Consider the following 6,000-nt stretch of genomic DNA (forward strand, 5'->3'; position numbering starts at 1 on the left):
CTTTGCTGTAATTTCCTTAAATATATTTAAAAGACAAATTAGAATTATATGTTGAAAATGTAGCAAAAAGGGTTATCCACAAAACATAAATAAACTATCACCAAAAAAATCCAAACAATTATAGTCTTAGTGATTAAATCTTCTTGTACTAAAAGCATCTGTATAAAATCAGATTGTTTTTTAGATGTGGTCCACCAAACACCTTTTATTTTGTGTCTTCCTTTTCTGACCCAGTGTGGGATAGCTAAACCTGGGTAAATCCTCAAGGTAACACAAAGCACATGTAAGAACTATCCCTGCTGCCTTGTTTTTGACCACTATGTAATGTTAGGTATCTATAGTCATTGCAAGATACAACAGGACTTTTTCAGGGTCATTCAGCCTGAAATGAAAAGGTACGTTTCTGCTGTTCAAAGTCCATCGGAATTGGGCAGCTATAACAAATTTAAATAAATAAATAAAATTCACAGTGGAGTACATTTTGATCCATGTAATTTCCATGAAATTTATTAATAAATTGTCTATCCCATGTACACTAGTAAGTAAATTCCATTGAATTCAGTAAGACTATCTCCTAAATAAATACGCTTGGAATCAGATTGGCTAGATTCTATGAGCTGCTTTCCTACATTCAGATTCCCATAAGGGAATTTATTACTATGTGCCCCAAGAAATGCAAATAATTATTCTACAAATGGTACTGCAAGTCCAGGATCTTTGATTAGTAACGTTATATTGCACTTAGCTCCAAATGCTTTGAAAATATTTTAAAGTTGTGCCACAGAAATTTTTAAGGAAAGTGTTCTTACAGAATTAAAAGCAGTTATTTTTCATATTAAAGAGAGATTCTTTTATTTTAAAAATGATTCCAAATGATAAATTTGTATTTTTAGATAAAATAGATGAAAAGCAACATTGAAATATATATATGCTACATAGAATTTCATTGCATATTGATTGCAAATCATCTGCAATCTTCAAACCCCCAATATACACTGCTTTTCATATGTACAGTATATGCCTTAAAAGCATGCAAAGTAGCTGCAGGATTGCAACCCAATTTATACAGTTCACAATGAGTCAGATGCAACAGACTGTACTAGTATGACTCTAAATTAACCAAAGTATTCCTAGAATTAATAGTTTTGCTAGATATTCAAATTTAATTTCTACAAAGTACTTAAGTGTATGTTAATTATTAAGACACTGGTCCTCTCAGAGATTATTTACCACAACGTGTTTGACTAAGGATAAGTTTTGTGCTTACATGTTCTCTCCTTCCTTTCCCTTCGTTCCTAATTATTCTCATATTATGCACTATAATAACTTCCAAGGCTTGTTAAACTAATTTCCATTATATCTGATCTAAAAACTTACAATATAATATCATCAAGCCATATACTGACATTGTGATTTGTACCTAAACTACAGAGTTGTTATAGCTTGTAAATTAGACTACAGGGGTTGTTTTTTTCCTCATTTGGACCTAACAGAAACGCACTGTGGAAATTTTCCATTATACTGTGTAAAACACAGGGAAGTATATAAGCATAATATTCATATGTTGCAGTATATTGGACCAAGATCATTGTTACGCTGGGCCATTACACACACAAACACACACACACACACACACACACAATCCATAACCTGATATTTTCAACGAAACCAGTGTTATTGCCATATATTTTGAATTGGGTATAAGCCATATAATAATAAATTTATATATTTTTAGAAAACTTCAAATATTTTCAATTTCTTCTAAAAATATAGCTTTATTTCTCATTACAATGCATTATAATATTCTAATGTTGCTTAATATATGTTTGCCATTCAAAATATAATTTCTATGCAGTGAAAACAAACTAATCTGTATAACTAATTCTGAACTTTAATTTTTCATAGTTGTAAATGGTTTGTTTCATTCTGTGTTTAAATTGTGAGTCTTGATTACTGTTTTTCAGCACTTTTAATTTTGATTGTTACTTGTTTATTGTATCTGCAGAGTAGATTAGAATTTATGACAGATAAATTGTTTTGTGATTCTACTGCATTTTATTTAAATTTATTTAGTGTCTGTTTGATTTTGAAATGGGTGCACATTCTTGAACAAATGTGTGATGTTACAATAATAATAAATTTCCTTTGTGGAACACAGATTTATAGAAGTTCAATGTGCATTTTTTTTTAAAAAAACTTATTTACTATCAACTTTATGCTGTTCAGTCTAACAAGGTTGAAAGCAGTTTATAATAACAACAAAAATGCAACATGAAAATAAAAACCATCATCAACAAAACACAGCAACAGCTACAACATCCGATCTATAGCAGATCTGTCATTGCTGATCTGTTCTAAGTCTCCCCATAAAAGCCAGGTTTTAATGGATTTCTAAGAGTGGAAAGAGTGCTGTTCTAGAGAAGAGAGGCAGTGATTAAGAAGGCTTGTCCCCGTGGTCCCTGAAAACGATAGTCCTGGTCATTTGTGCCTAAAGTGAGCACTCTCAGTTGATTCGTTCTATGAACCATTTGTTTGTTTTCTGGGCTGCCCATGGTATTCTCAGGAGTCTTTCCCAACTCCAAAATTCAAACACATCAATATTCTTCCTATCTTGCTTCTTCAAAGTCCAACTTTCGCTTCCATCGAGTGTCACAAGGAAAACCACTGCCTGCATGATTTTGAACTTCGTAGTTACAGATATGTCACGGCATCTGAATTATTTTTTCCAAAGCCTTTATTACTACTCTACCACATGCTAGTCAGTGATGTACTTCTTGACTGCTGGTTCCCTTATTGCTGACAACTGATCCTAAAAGAGAGAAGCTATCCACCATTTCAATATCTGCATTTTCAGTTCTACAGCTGGTTGCTATAACTTGCTATTTAGACTTCTTGATATTGAATCTTGGCCTCGTTTTTTTCACTGTGCTCCTTGACTTTACTCCTGGAGCTTGCAGTTCATTTGCATTTTCAGCTACCATAGTGTCATCAACATACTGCCAGTTACTGATGTTTCTTCCCCTAATTTTAAAATCACACTCATCTTCCTGATTTGTCTTTTTCAATAAAGTTTTTTTCTATAATCAATGGGCACATACTGACTTCCTTTTGGTATCTTGATTTTCTCAATTGTACAGCATGCATCAGCAATACAATTTCACTTTAGCCTTTTTCTAAAGCCAGTTTACACATCTAGCATCTTTTTTTCTATATAGGGTTGTAATCTGTGTTGGATGATCCTAAGCATTATTTTGCTAGCCTGTGAAATTAAGGATATTGTACAATAGTGTCTATACTATTTAGGTCTCCTTTCCTTGGTGCTGGTATGTAAACTGAGCTCTTCCCATTTGTTGGCTATTCCAGATTTGCTGGCATAGTTTTGTTAGAGCCTTTGCAGATGCTATTTCTGTTGCTTGCAATATTTCTGTACATATTCCATCAATTACTGTAGCCTTCCAACTTGATAACTGGAGAGTTAATCTAACTTCACATTCTAGTACTAGAGGTTCTTGAAAGTTGGGAATACTTTTTAAGGTATTTTAGGTGTTGACATCTCTACAGTATTGAATTTCAGTATACTATATTTGCTCGAGTCAGTTATCTTGTGTCCATTGGCATCCTTCAGCATACCAATTTAAGGATGGAACCTCAAGTTTGGAGCTTGTTACAGGATTAGTTAATGGCCAAACAGGGTGGAAGTGTTGCATTCGTTGAGTGACATATGGTTGTGGATATCAAAACAAGATGTTCAGAGACATTCCAAGATGTATCAGGTTGTGAAGGGACAGGGAATTCTTGAATCCATCCTTCTAGCAAGTTTCTTGTACTCTCTGAAGTCACAATATGGTCATGGTAGAGGCACAAACAGGAAGACCCTAATGATGCCCAAAGGTGAATGACCTCTGTAGATTGAGAATGACCATCAATTACAACCCAAATTACAATGCTGAGGTAATCCAACATTGCCAATAAAAAGCTTAAGAAATAAGTTTGAAGTACCATCTTCCACTCCATTAAAGATAGCTTCAGAGAGCTCTCCCAGACTTCCCATCTCACTTTTGTCACTTAGCCTATCACAAAGATTTCGTGGTATGTAAGGTTTGCATGATTGAATGAATGAGAGATAAAAATGCAAAAGAAAGCTTTTAAAATCCACTGGTAATCTCCTGGTATTGTTGGGTGGTGTTCACTGACTTTGCTCTAGTGTTGACTAAAAAGATTCCTAACTGTATTGCAATGGGCAAAATTCTTCTAACATAAATTTGTAGCAAGATCTTTTGGAAGACTTTCCTTGTTTTTCTGTGTCTGTTTCTATCATCACCAATTCTTTGTTAACTTCCTAAGATGTTTGTTTTTCTTCATTTTGGCTTCTTTTCCCCTCTTGACAATTTCCACATTTGTTCTGACATCCAGTTTGCAATGTTTCTGGGTCTGTCACATTCATCCTTAACAGCTTCTTAAATTTTCATATAAAAGCTTTAAATATACAGTGACCATATGTCCTTTATTATAAAGGACAGTCCTTTATTTCAGAAAGCTGTCCTTTAGATTTATTTATTTATTTTCTTGGGTTTGCTCTTGAATTTTCCTTTGTAAAGCAAAGTTATAAACATAAACAATTTTTTAATATTCTTATGAACGTCATTCAGATTTGCCCCTTTTTCAGGTTTGGCATTTATTTTTTCCAAGAAAATATGGTCGCTGTACTAACATAGCCCCTCTAAAGAACATTCACCCATATTTGGGGGAGGGGGGGAACCACAAAGGAAGAATCTTTTGTTATATATTACATGGAATAGTTTTTAAATGTGTAGTACAGCTTAAAAAAATAAATTCTTACTTGCTTTTACCCTAATTCTTACAGAAAGAAAATACAGAAAGAGGCACCAAACATCCTGGAATATTTAGTCTTGCAGATATACCATGCCACTGGATTAACATATACCAGGGCGAGCACGATGTTTTCTTTGGGCACCCGTGTGCCCATTTTGGTATCTACTAAACTCCTTGCCCCATCAGATTTTAAGGGAGGGATCCTCTAGCATCATCCTTATTTACAAAAGTACCTCTGGACTGTACGTAGGCCAACAGGCACTTTCAGAAACATACGGATGATTACAGTGGTGAGTAGCCCAGAGTGGACATATCTTCTTATGCTCAGAAAAAATACATAGTAGAGGGGCTATAGAGCATCCTAAGGAACTTTCCTTCAGCTAAATGGCAGCATTTTGTGAATAAGGCAGTCCCTTTGAATGCCATTTTGTGAGGGCAACCATAAAATGTTCTCAAAATTCAAAAAGTGTTCATAGCCAAAAAAGATTATTTCTGACATACACAATGGACTCAAACACACATTTATTTATGATCAAAGAGCAGATAAGCAACCAAAACAAGCACGTTTGCAGTAGTGCTTGCATTTTGCAGACGCTTAAATAAAATATCAAACATACATGGAAACAGGCTTCAATGCTGCCTTTACTTGGAATATGAGCATGTCAGAAACATTTGATTAATCTGATAAAAGCATCTTGTTTTAGTGTTTCAAAAATGTAGGGGGAAATTCAAATATGCCATTCCCTTAGCTGTATTCAAATGTGAAATAAGACGCCTAATACTTGGGAGAAAAAAACTATGAGATATCTAGATGCAGATATGCAGAGATATCACACCAATCAGAGTAAAACTCAAGGCCATGGTATTCCCAGTTATAAGGCTGAGAACACTAGACCATCAGAAAGGATGAACAAAGGAAAAATGATTCCTCTGAATTGTGCTGGAGAAAATTATTCAGACTACCTAGGATCATAAGAATAAATCGTATTAGATACAGTAAAACCAAACTGCTTCCTGGAAGCACTAAAATTGGAGCTATAGCTTGAATATTATGGAAAGCGAATATGAAGGCAAGGGTCACTGGAGAAGACCATGATGCTTGGAAAAAATTGAAGGCAAGTAAAAAAAGAGGCCAACAGAAGACAAGGTCGCTAAATATTACCACTG

The sequence above is a fragment of the Candoia aspera genome, chromosome 4 (genome assembly GCF_035149785.1).
Source record: "Candoia aspera isolate rCanAsp1 chromosome 4, rCanAsp1.hap2, whole genome shotgun sequence".
Taxonomy (NCBI): Eukaryota; Metazoa; Chordata; class Lepidosauria; order Squamata; family Boidae; genus Candoia; species Candoia aspera.